At 35.7% G+C, this 14,008-nt stretch overlaps 1 protein-coding gene across 2 annotated transcripts in view; it reads left to right on the forward strand.

Annotated features, from left to right (window-relative positions):
* LOC150088528 (ERO1-like protein beta) overlaps positions 1–14,008 on the forward strand; it is a 176,134-nt gene that overhangs the window by 71,269 nt on the left and 90,857 nt on the right. The gene's annotated exons all lie outside the window — the stretch shown is intronic.

Here is a 14,008-nt window from a genome sequence, read left to right on the forward strand (position 1 = left end):
AGATGTGGGAACAATATTCCATTCTAGGACAGATTTGAGATTTGTACAGAGTTGGTAGCTCCACAAAGGAAAAATGCCAAGGAAAAAACAGAAAATCCAGTTTTTTTAGATGCAGAGAAAGCAATATTTGTGATGTGCTTATGCCAAGAGAAATTAGAAGTCAAGGTAATTCCTAATAAGATATGTAATGTTGTCTAGAAATCTCCATGTCATTGAAGATAAGCAGAGGAGTAGAAGAAGAATTTTTGTGAGATATAAGACAGGACTGAGTTTTAGAAGGTTTGAAATTAACTAAGTTATCTTTGGAATTGGTAATAAATATTCAAGAAGTTGAAACTGTTTCTGCAGGACACAGTTTCTCAAACTGTTAGGCGGAATGCAACGTGCTATTATCAGCAAAACTATGGATATGATTTCCAGCTAATGAAAGAAGATCGTTAATATACAGGAGGAAGAGAGTAGGAGAAAGAATTGAAACTTAGCAGTGATTTGTCAACCTTCTTAGGAACTTGCTGAATGTAAGCAAATTTCAAAGCAGAAGGAAAAACACCAGTGGAATAAAAAAGGTATAAAAAGGCAACACAGAAGAGCAGTAAGTTCAGGAGCACAGGTTTTGAAAACAAGTGGAGAAATACAATCAGGACGTGGAGCTTTCTGGGCATCATAATAATTCAATTCTTCTGATATCCTTTTGATGGAAACCACCGGAGGCATTGAGTAGAATACACTGGGAATGGTAGGATGTGGTATTGACCTTGGTTATCGATACAAGAGTTAAAAGAAAAGTAGGATACAAGTAAGTCAGCTTTATCTTTAGCTGAGGTGGCAATAGAACCATCAGATTTTAATAGGGTGAGAGCGTAGACTGAAATTGCTTTGGCAAGAGACCAGAATACTTGACTACTATTTGGACAACATGCAAGTTTTCTACTCTTAGCCTATTCAAAATCTAGTTTGGACTAATTAATAACTGCTTTGAAGTAGGCAGAAAGTGAACTGGGATATTTGAATGCAATATGCAACATTCTTATCTTGAACAGTCTTAGCTAGGAATCCTGTATGTCCCAGTTTTATAGATTTTACAGGTCTCTGTCCCGGTGTCCTGACAAAGTTGACCAGAGACGTCAGATGTCCCTGATTTTTTCAAAACGACATTGTTTCTCGAACATTTTCACATGACACCTAGCAATATTGAGTCAAGCTCTACTATACAAGTATCTCAAAACAAAGTAGTCCATGCCTGCAGTTAACCTTATAGTGGTGACATGGAATAACCAGTACCAAGATATATCATCATTCTGCTACTTTGTTGTGAAATACCTTTGATGATTTGAGTTACAGTTAATCATTGTCTCAATTTACATTGTCTGCACTGCAGTGTTCATGTTGATTTCTCAGTGTTCTGCTTTTAAGGTTTCATTATTTTTATATTTGGAATATATAAATAATATTATATTTTGAATATAAAAATAATCCTCCTTTAAAATTCCGAAGAGAAAATACGTGTTTACTAACAGTTTAACGGAGCAATTCCCATTTATAGAAGAAAGTAGTATTAGTGGCGATTCTTCAAAAGTGGAATGTTCCTTGGGCTATGCTGCATTTATTGGTGGGCATGGAATATTTGATCCACAAGGCAGATATATTTTATCATGTCAGCACAAAAAAACATAAGACTGCTGTGGCTGCAAAATCCTCCAGTCAATCATTAATGTCAGTTTCAGGCAAAAAAACTCTGGGCGATGAAGAAAGAGATCTAGCTGCAAAAGAGGCTACATTAGTTTATCATACTATCAAACACAATTATAGTTTCCAATCAATGGACTGCACTTCAGCTCTTTTAAAAACATTTCTAAACAAAAAATTTACCTGTGCTCAAACAAAATGTAGGGCTATTGCTGTGAATGTATTATCACCACATGCAAGAAATGAAATACTGGAAGACCTAAAGAATACATTGCTGCTTTGCTGTAGATGCTTTTAACCACACTGATCTAAAGATTGTACCGATTACAGCGAGGTATTTTATTCCAGATAAAGGCATTACAACAGAAATATTAGAATTTTGCGGCCTCCCTGGAGAAACCTCTGATCCTATTGTTGGCTACATTTTAAGTTGCTAATAAACATGGTGTTGATAAAATAATAGGTATTTCAGCAGATAATACCAATATAAACTTTGGTGGATTAAAAAGGAAAGGCAGTGTTTTTACGAAAATTCAAGAAAAATTAAACAGAAAAATAATAGGTGTAAGCTGTGCAGCACACATTATTCATAATAGTGTACAAATTGTGGTTGATGTATTACCTATTTTTCAGTATTTTTTATTACTAAATTTTTAAGTATTTTAACCACTTCAAGTCAGAGTAGAAAATTTGAAATCTTTTTGTGTGAAAATCGAATATAAAACTGTTCTAGGTCATAGCAAAAAACAATGGTTGTCACTGGAACAAGCTCTGAATCATTTTATTGAACTTTACAATGGATTACAGAGTTATTTCTTGAGTCAGGATAAATGTCCAAATATTTTGTATTTCTTTTATTTCTGAGAAGTCATAAAGATATTTTCTGATGCTATTCAGCAAATTGAATGTGAAGAGGTGTGACAGCTTTTGATGTTAAGAAAGAAAGAAAGAAATAGATTTCCTCATCACAAAGCTTATAATGCGATGAAATGAAATGTTCTTCATACACAGTGATGTAAAACTGAACTTAAGTCTTCATAAAGAAGGTGTGATGACCGAAGAATCATTCAAAAAAAAATGCTGTAAATGTTTATAATACTGCACTTCAGTACATTCAAGAATGGACTGTTCATTCATTTAGTGTATTTGAAAAATTAAAATGGATTTCACCAGGGAAGTCCTTTTGTTGGGAAAATTTCACAGAATGTGCTGAGAAAATAAAGATTATCTTACCTAACCTCAGTATAAATGAAGAAAGTCTCTTTGATAACTACAGTAATGTCAAATTGTGAATAAAATGACTGAATGGAATAATACTAATTGTAAGACTGCAGACAGATGGAAAGAAGTATTTGCTCATTTTCAGAAGGGACAAATAACCTGTAATGAAATAAAGTTAATTGTGGGTTTTTGTCTTACTCTACCAGGATCAAATACCTCAGTAGAACGTATTTTCTATTTGATGAATTCATTATGGACTGATGAGAAAAACCGCCTTCAGCTGGACACAGTTAAATCAGTTTAGATTATTAAAACTCATTATAAGGATGTACCATGTTCAGAGTTTTTTGATATATCCAAAGACCTAAAAGCTTTTAGAAAAAAGTCCATTCTTTGAATAAATATGTCAGAAGTGATGAAAGCGAGAACACATATAGCAACATGTCATCCATCACCTAGTCACTCATAAGGAGGGGGAGAAGAAGTTGTACAAATTAGTGATTATAGAGTATGGACTGCAAAGGATGAGGAAGGGATTATTAAAAAACGTGGGTGCCTGATTTTTTTTTTTTTTTTTTTTAGTATTTTTCTTGTTTATATTTAATTTTTCATTTTTCTCTTTATTAATTTTTCATATGTGAATTGTCTCATTCCTTTTTAGAATAGTTATTTCATTATATGTATATTTATTTCATGCATGTACACTTTTTTAACAAAAGTATTGTGCTTGAAAACATTGCCCCTAACATATAGATAGACCTGCATTTCACAGTGTTCCGGTTTTTTGTTTTTAAAATCTGGGATCCCTAGTCTTAGCACATTTATTGGAAAACCAAAGTTTAGATAAAGGTCAAGATTTTAAGGTGGAGTGACCGAGTGGGGAATATATAAGATTTCATCCCTACAAGAATAATTTTGCTGACATGACCCAAGCAAACATTGACATCAGACAATTTAAAACAGTAATCCTACCAAGGAAAATAAGAATAGAAATCTCTCAGATCATTCCATTTTGCATTCTTATAATGCCAAACGAGTGAGAGGCTCCATTGTAAAAGAGACCGTCACCAAATTGTGACATGAAGTGCCTAGAGGACATTAACCCTTGACTGTGTAGTTGGAAGAGTTCTTCATGAGAAAAAAGATCAAGAGTGTTGGCTGTGTGGTTAGGTTTGTCTGGTATTTTGGTAGGTAAATGAACAATATATGCAAGTACAAAGACAAAGTACAAAAACAGTAGGAAATTTAAAATAGAGAAAGGAGTTTGACAAGGAGACACAATATCTCCGAAGCTGTTTACTGCTGCCCTTGAGCAAACTTTCAGAAGATTAGACTGGTCGCAGAAAGGAATCAATGTGAACGGAGAGTACCTAAACCATTTACGATTTGCATTGTAGTCATAAGCCACGATCCCAAAGAATTAGAGGAAAATCTTAATCAGTTATGCACAGTTAGTAAGGATTTAGGACTAAAGATGAATATGGCTAAAACAAAAGTAATGATGAACAAGTATGCCACAGAAAGGGAAATAATGATTGAAGGATCAGTAATTGAAAAGGTGGAGTCATATACTTATCTGGGACAAGTTATTAGCTGTAATAATGATAAATGGCTGGAAGTCAAGAGAAGAATAAATTTTGGATCGATAGCATTCAGGAAATATAGTCACATACTGAAGAGCAATATCCCAGTTTGTCTGAAACGTAAAATAATGAACCAATGTATACTCCCCACCATGACTTATGGAAGTGAAACTTGGGCACTCACCAAAAGAATGGAAAAGAAGCTGAGAACTACACAGCGATGAATGGAACGAATTATATTGGGAATCAGACTGTTAGATAAGAAGAGAAACACATGGATCAGGCAGCAAACTCAAGTAAAGGACATTCTTATCAAAACTAAAGAACTAAAATGGTCTTGGGCAGGACACATAGCTCGAAGACATGATGACAGATGGACTAAGAAAATAACAGAATGGTACCCAAGAGGAGCTAGAAGAAAACCTGGAAGACAAAGGCGGAGATGGATAGATGAAATTCATGAGTTTTTGAGTAGTAAATGGATGGCCAGTGCTCAAAACAGAAGGAACTGGAAAGTTGCTGGAGAGGCCTTCATCCTGATGATGATGATGATATGCAAGTTCATTTGTAATTGCATAAGCCTGAGCATCCTAACCATATGGATCCATGTGACTAGAAAACTGAAGCCAAGAGTTGTTAACATTAAAATTTCCAAGGAAAATTACCTCACTATTAGGAAAGTTGGACTGAAAACTTTGAATTTTAGAGAAAGGAAGTCAAAGCTTTCTAAGTGATTAGTGGAGTTACGAGAATGATAGAGGCAACAGATGAATTTGACAAGTGGGGTAGAAAGATTTCAAGCCAGTAATCTAAAAGAGGATATTCCAAATTTGTAAGTGACAGAGGTACCAAAGCAGACATATGCAAAAGTACTACCTTTGAAGCAAAAGGAATTGTAGAGAGAATAGTTAGGACAACTTAGATGAGCAGTGATGAAATGTTTGAGATTTGCTCAGAAAAGGTAAGTGGGGCTTGGCCGACTGTAAGTAGAATTGGACATCATCGAGAACATAATCTCTTAGCCTATTCAAAATCTAGTTTGGACTGATTAATTACTGCTTTCAAATTGTTGCAGGCTTTGATTTAGGCAGAAAATTAACTTGCAGATTTGGATGCAAGCCAATTGCAATATGCAACATTCTTATCTTGAACAGCAGCCTTAGCACATTTATTGGAAAACCAAGGTTTAGATAAAGGTTGAAATTTTGAGGTGGAGTGTAGAATAAAAGATTTCATCCACACAAGAATAATTTCACTGACATAAGCCAAGCAAATCGACATTCGGATGATTTAAAACAGTAATCCAAAGGAGGAGAAGAAGAATATAAATCTCACAGCTCATTCGATTTGCCTTCTTATAATGCCAAACTGTACAAGGTTGAGAATTGCTGAGAGAAAGGCTCCATTGTAGAAGAAACCATCACCAAATTGTGATTTGGCTAGAAGACCAATCACCCTCTACCGTTTAGTTGGAAGGGATCTTCATCAGAAAAAGATCAAGAGTGTTGGCTGTGTTATTAGGATTGTCTGGTGTTCTGGTAGGTCAGTGACAATCTGCGAGGCCATTAGTAATTGCAAAAGCCTCGTCTGAACCAGCTGGGTTCATGTGATTAGAAAACTGAAGCCAGCTGGAGTTGTGAACATTAAAATTGCCAAGGAAAATTACCTCACTGTTAGGACAGTTAGACTGGAGAAAGTTGAGTTTCAAAGAAAGGAAGTCAGAGAGTTCGAAGTATTGTGGAATTGGGAGACCGATAGAGGCAAGAGTTGAATTTATTAGAATGGCGATCAAAAAGAGGAGATTCCAAATTAGTAAGTCTCTGAGAGGAAATATCAGAGGAGCTCTATGCGCTAGTAGTATCTTTGAGGTGAAAGGAATCATATAGCAAATAATTAGGATGACTGAGATGAGTAGTAGTTGAATCAACCAAAAATGAGGATTTTGTCAGAAAAAGTAAGTGGGACTTAGCAGACTGTAATTACAAATGGACATCATTGAAATTGTGAACTGAAATCACATGTATTTGTGAAATGAACAAAGAAGTGTTTGAGAGGTTTAGATCTTTTCGCAGATAAGTTTATTTTATTAGTTTGACTATTTGTGATGTATTCAGTAGTAAAGAAAAGATGTGGGGGGGGGGGACATATATGAATAATATAATTTTTCAATATAGTGTACACACAGCAAGGATATACCAAGCTCCTTGGCATGACATGGCCTCAACCAATGTCCTTTGCATACATACTACTTGGACTCCCTCCGGTCACTATATGGCAGGGTAGAGGTAGTAAGATTATATGCTAGCTGATCCAGATGCCTTCTATAGAGTTAACAATAGGTTCGGACCAGTGGACTATCCAGCAGTCTGCCTGCAAACAATGTTTTAGAGCTGTACTTTCAAAGTGTAAGGAAGATGGATCTTGCCACGATGCCCATCATAACCTCAAAGGACATCATTCATATTGCATGATGGAAGAGAGGGGGGCAGTTGCCGGAGCTGTGCTCTGGAGACTAAACATTGGTTTTACCACTTCAAGCCTCCAGTAAGCAATGTGGTGGTATTGCACTGGTTGATGTCAGTCACCTCGGACCTAGTATTGCTTAGTAACACAGAGAGGCAGCATTCCTCCTTGTGGTGTGGACTCCACACCTCAACCTCTGCTTACGTTGGCTCACACCTGGGTGATCAACTCCAGTATACTAGTGCCATATTTCAGGACTTTCATGTGGGGAGGCGCCTCCGTAGCCAGGTGGGAAGGAGCAGCAGTGCGTAGCACACGCTTCTTGATTAGACCGGGGTTCGAGCCCGTCACCACCAAATACAGAGGATGCGGAAAGGTCAGGGAATGACCACTGCATATCCCAGAGCAATATGGCCTTAGTTGCTAATGCTCCTAAAAACCAAATAACAAACAAATCATGTGGGGATTAAGCCCAGGGTTACTAACAGTCCCACCATCAAGAAAGTGCAGTCAGAGGATTTGTCACAGAATGACTGGACTTTGCTGGCATTCAGTTTACATCATTAATTTGTCACAGAATGACTGGACTTTTCTGGCATTTAAAGATTGCATCATTAATGCAATCTCTGTATGAATTACAAAGTGATTAAGCATATTTTATGGTGTTACTTGCCTGAGTATTTTGTATGAGTACATGAAATGTATAATGTAATTAATAATAATCAGTGCAATAAAACCTCTATAGTGGATTTTAAAATTGTATATGTCTGAGATTTACATGTTTTATTGATCTTAATAAATGTCCTATAAGAATAATTCAATATAATAAACTCAAAAATATTTTTAAAATACTCCAGTATCTTGTGTACAAGTTGTGCTGATTCTGACAGTTTTTTTTTTTTTTTTTTTCATTACAGCATATTTTTCACTTGGTAATTCATTATCGATGTTTTAATCATTAAAATTTTCTTTCATAGTCGAAAGCTGTAGTCAAAAAAAGTTAGAAAGCATCTAATTGTTAAATGCTATTGTGATTCTAACTTTGTGAATGTTGTTGACTCTGTATAAAATTTGTATGCAAAGGGTAAATATATGTGGAAATTGCAAATATATATATGTATTTTACACTACACTACATTAAATTAGAAGGATATTTTGGAAAACACTTGCAAAAGAACAGAATGCTTCTGAGACTTTCTTGTCTCCTCTGCAGTCAACAATTTTGAATGGTGGGAATTTTATAAAAAAAATTAGCATAGAAATTATAAAAAGATGGAATTCATCAACTGGACCCACTGAAAAACCACAAGGCCATAGTGAACAAAAAAGCCCTAAGGACTACATATTATTTCAGTAATCCCTAAACTCAGCTACACAGTTGGACTGAGTGGGTATAGCCTGAGCCATAACATAAGCTTTGGACATATTATGTGACAGCCTTGATTGCAAAGTACTACCAAATTATTTTTTTCCATCTCTAAAATTAAACTGGTGCAATGCAGTAATAAGAGACTGACATCTGGTATTAACCCAGGTATCACTCTTTTTATTACATATATGGGCAGGAGCAGCAGTGCGTAGCACACGCTTCTTGATTAGACCGGGGTTCGAGCCCGTGACCACCAAATATGCAGGATGTGGAAATGTCAGGGAATGACCACCACATATCTCTGGAGCAATATGGCCTTAGTTGCTAATGCTCCTAAAAACCAAATAACAAACATAATAATCTATTTTTATTTTTTTTTTTTCCCACTATGGTTCTATCTGATGGTAAGGCCTTGTGATTCTTGACAAGATGGGGTCCTGATAGACAAATTCCTTCTGTATATAATTTTTATGCTATTTTATTTTACTTTTCAAAATTCATACCCTTTGAAAACACAACTCTGCAGAGGAGATGAGAAAGTCTTATAAAACATTGTGTGCTTTCGAAAGTGCCTTACAAATAATAAATCAATTGTATGTATTTTAATACATACAATTGCTTTTATTGTAATATGTATTTTTAATACATACATCTCTTGGTATCTTTTTATTAATTTAATTTTTTAGTAATTTTTACAAAGAAGAAGTGCAAGTGAGAGGAAGAGAAGGAAATACCTCTTTTTTTTGTTAAGTGAGAAAGTGAATATTTTGAAGGAAATAGTGTTAAGCAAGTGATCATTAGAAAATTAGGAATTTAACCAAGAGCATTTCAGCCATTATAAAGGATCAATGAAAACTTATGAAATGCAATTAACAGTCAAGGTTGCATTTGAAGCAAAAATTTTTACAGCAAGTTTTGGGTGATCACAAAGAAGTTTAGGAAACAGTGAACAGCTTCATTTGTATTCATGAAGAAACTGCTGGGATAAATGAAGAAATTTGAGAGCGTTATAACGACTTTTACCCAACACATTTAAGAATGTATAATATTGGAAGTGACACATTTACTGAATTCAGTATTCTCAAGACAAGCTCCATATATGTGTGAAATAGATATATGTGAGTGAGTTTTTTATACAGTTTTTTTTATTTAAAAAGTTTTCTATAAAAATGTGTGAGTTATTGCTGATTGATCTGGTACAGTAAAAATTAAAAGGTTATTCACTATCTACTAACATATAAAAATATTATGCTGAAGGCCTTTATCGCATTTATATGTAACCCATTTTAAATTTAGACAGCTGTGATCAGTTTTTCTACTAACATATTTCACAATACCCTCATTCTAAATGTTTGTTTTTTCTGTTTTAACTTTGCCGTAAGCTGCAAATAGCTTGGCAACAGCTTCGGCATATTTTTTTGGAAATGGTACTGAGCTATGAAAGAGGTATCACTGATAACAATTAGGAACAGTCTGCTTGTCTGTGACAGCAGTTAAATGAAAGAGCAAGTAACTCAGTAAAGGGATTTCATTGTGGAAAAGGATAAGTAGCCAGACTAGCTGCATTGTATCATTTTAAATAATTTTTAAGGAGGATGCTTTAGTAAAAGATAATTCAAATATGACCAGTAATGAGTTGCTTGATACATAGGACATTAACCATGGATGAGTGAGTGCATAATTTATTTACAAATATTTGTTTTCATTATTAGTTACTCTGTGCCCAAATGATTCCAAGGAAAATAAACTGAAGTTTCGGAGTTGATTTAATGTTCACTCATTTGCCTTGTCTCCAATCACACTACATCACTTTATTCTGATGTACTGTGATTGGAAACAAGGAATGTTCATAATTATAACCAGAAACAAAGTGTCAAAGTAAAATGAAAGCATTTTCATTCACAAGCTCACATAAAGGTGACACTGTGGTCTCCAAAAGTTTTTAAATTTTGTACAATTGAACCAACCGATGATATTACCAACAGCAAATTCTAAATGGAAAACATTAAGGGGAAACAATTATAGAAGCTACTAGGCTTTTCACACCAACTAAGAAATACTGTTCTGCTTAGACCTAAATGGATCTCATACAAACTAATGTGACTTGTAGCAGAGAAGAAACATGCATGAGATGTATACATATTATAAGGTAATATGGAAGTCTTTGATAGATATAAATCAGTCTGTAATCAAGTCACAAAGGAGGTTAGGCAAGCTAAGGCAGAAAATGAGAAGTCTCTGCATGATATGCAAAAAACAGCAAAGATTTCTTTGCTTATAATAATAGTAGAAGGAAGAGGTTGAATCATATTGGGCCACTTGAAGTCAGTGGTTTAACTAATAATGACCTTGCTCAGGTTGGTGACAAATTGAATAGGTATTTTGCATCAGCATTCACACATGAAGAATTCTATAGGGAAAGGAATGCGAGAAGTTTATCAAAATCTGACAGAAAGCTAAATGGTTTTGTGATAACTGAAAGGAAAGTGGAAGAGAAATTGTTGAAACTAAATATAAAAAAGTAGCCTTGAGTGAATGGGATCTATCTGATTATGTTAAGGGAGGCAGCAGTGGTAAACAAACCCTTAGCAATAATTATGAGAGCATCCTTGGATTCAGGGGCAGTTCTTATGGATTGAAGATGTGCAAATATATCTCCAATTCACAAAGCGGGATAGCAAAAGGTGACATGAGTAATTACAGACCTGTTAGCTTAATCTGTTCCAGCAAAAGTAATGGGTCATTGGTGAAAGAATTCAGGACCATCTAGACAGGAATGCAGTTGTACAGTCACAGGACGAATTTGTTAAGGGATAATCTTGTCTAACCAATCTGATTGGACACTGATTCAGTAACAAAGGAACTGGATGCAAAAATTAATTTTGATATCATATACAGTAGACGCTTGATTTTCTGGGATAGATGGTAAAAAACCAATCCCGGATAATTGATTTCCCGGTTAATCCAAAAATACAAAAGTTCCCGACATACGTAAGAAATATGTTCCAGAACTTCTTACTTCGTCGAGTTTTACGTGACTCGGGAATGACTAATAACATATTGCTACTGTATTATTATTGACAAATCTGAATTCTGCGCGATACTTGTTAATGTTTGGCCATTTTGATACATCCTTATTATGATTCCTTAGAGATTTAACAGATGCACTGTTTTCAAACTTTTGAATAATTTCAAGTTTTTGTTTACCCATCATTTTCATGATTTCTAAATAAAAAAAAAATTTTTAAAAATACTATAAAAAAAATTTCGACATCCCTGACATAAATAACAAAACAAAATTTGTCCTTTTACACTGCAACAGAACACAACAATCGACGTGATGCACTAAAAGAAACTAAACATTTGGTCTCTCTTTTTTTTGAGTGGCGGGTGTCAAGACAGCGGGGATTTCAAGATAATAGGTACACTAATAATCTCCCAATGACGACTTATAATGCCACTTGTCACTTATTTATGACTTGCAAAATATCTGTTTATACCTATTCTAGTTATTACTTGAATTTTTTTTTATTTCTGGTTGTTTTTTTTTTTTTATTTGAGTCTTGAAGTGTCCCGGTTAATCGAGAATCTGCTGTACTTGGATTTCAGAAAGTTTTTGTTACTTTTGCACAAAAAAGACTGCTATACAAACTGGAGCAATGTGGCATTAACAGCAAGTTACTGCTTTTTGGATAAAGGGATGGTTGGATGGGAGTAAACAGATAATGGTTATCTATGGGCACTGCTTTTTGCAGACTGATATTATTAGTGTAGTCTCCCAGGGTTCAGTGCTGGGCCCACTGTTGTTTTTACTATTTATTAATGATATTAACAAAAGGTATATCAGGCTTAATGTCAAAGTTTACAAACAAAGTTCAATGATTCAAAGGTTGGCAGGGTGGTTAATGACAGTAATCAAGGTAAGCAACTTCAACAAGATCTAGAATAGTTAGCATTAGCATTAGTGGTTGCAATGATGCAAGAAATCAAACTTATACAGCATCACCAAAAAATGTGTGTGTGTGCACACATGCACACACTTACCATTTCAGTTATTCATTTCCTCCAATGGTTTGTCTAGTTGTTCCTTGAATCTTTTTACACTATCAACTCCCACAACAACAGCTTGTTCCATCAATCAACCACCCACTGGCTTAAAGGCAAACTTCCATCCATCTGTTCTGCAAACGTCCTTGCTCAATTTGAATTTGTGCCCACTCATATGTGGGGCACATGTGCCGGCCACTTAATCTATAGGAAAGGCCATCTGTTTGAAAGTTTTCCACCTACTACAGTGCAGTAGTAGTGGAAAATGATGCAAGAAAGCAAGCTTATATAGCCAAATAAAAAAAACACAGTACACCCATCCGTACCCTCCAAGAATTTGTCTAGTTCTCCCTTGAATTTATTCAACCCATCCACAACAACAGATGGAAACCTGTTCCAACACTCAACCACCTGCTGGGCTGAAGGCAAACTTCTGCACATCTCTCCTGCAAGCATCCTTCCTCAACTTGAATTTATGCCCCCTTGTGTGTAGTCTCAGCAAGTAGAAGAATATCATTAACATTCAGCTTACTCAATCCATTTAAGGCTTTAAACACCTTGATCTGATCTCAAGACACTGCAATTTGCAGAACTGAGCCTTTCTAGGTAAGAGCACCCTTTTGTTTCCTTCACCAATCTGATTGCCCTTCTCTGTACCCATTCCAGTAAATCTACATTCTTCCTAAAGTGAGGCCTCCAGACTTGTATACAGGTCTCAAGATGCAGCCTAACCATGGTCTTGTAGAAAGGGATAACCACCTCCTTTTCCCTGCTAGCCAAGTTTATATATCATTGACAAAACTCAATGAGCTGTCCTGGCAATATGCCTGCACTGCTGAGAGAATTTTATGTCTGACTGCACAATTATCCCCAGGTCTTTTGCATTCTCTACTACCTGAGTGTCAGCAGTGTGTAGCACACGCTTCTTGATTAGACCGGGGTTCGAGCCCGTGACCACCAAATATGGAGGATGTGGAATGGTCAGGGAATGACCACTGCATATCCCCGAAGCAATATGGCCTTAGTTGCTAATGCTCCTAAAAACCAAATAACAACTACCTGAGTGTAATACCACACATTTGATAAGTTATTCTGGGGTTACTACTAGCCATGTACAGTAGCTTATATTTGCTAACTTCAACTGTTATTTCTCAGCCTGTCTATCCAATTCTCATAGATCTTGTTGCAGTAGCTCACCCTGATGACTGTCGTTAAGCACCCTGCCAAAATGTGTATCATCTGAAAACTTAGACAATTAAGCCTGATATACCTTCCTCAATATCACTGATAAATATTGATAACAGTGGACCCAGCACTGAACCTTAGGAACTTCACTAATAACATTACTCCATGAAGAGCAGTGCCCATTTATAACCACTCTGTCTTCTTCCACTTAATCATCCCTTTATCCATAGCAATAACTTTCCCTTAATGCCAGTTTGTACAGCAGTCTTTTATGTGCAACAGTATCAAAAGTCTTCCTGAAATCCAAGTATATTATGTCAAAATTATTTTTTTGCAACCAATTCCTTGGTCACTGTATCTTAGTAACCTGGTAGATTGGTTAGACAAGATTGCCACCGACCGGACTAGCCAGGTGGGTAAAGTGCCTGCCTGGCAGCCCAAAAGTCGCGGGTTT

The sequence above is a fragment of the Mastigoproctus giganteus genome, chromosome 3 (genome assembly GCF_048544385.1).
Source record: "Mastigoproctus giganteus isolate SK-2022 chromosome 3, ASM4854438v1, whole genome shotgun sequence".
In the NCBI taxonomy this organism is placed as follows: Eukaryota; Metazoa; Arthropoda; class Arachnida; order Uropygi; family Thelyphonidae; genus Mastigoproctus; species Mastigoproctus giganteus.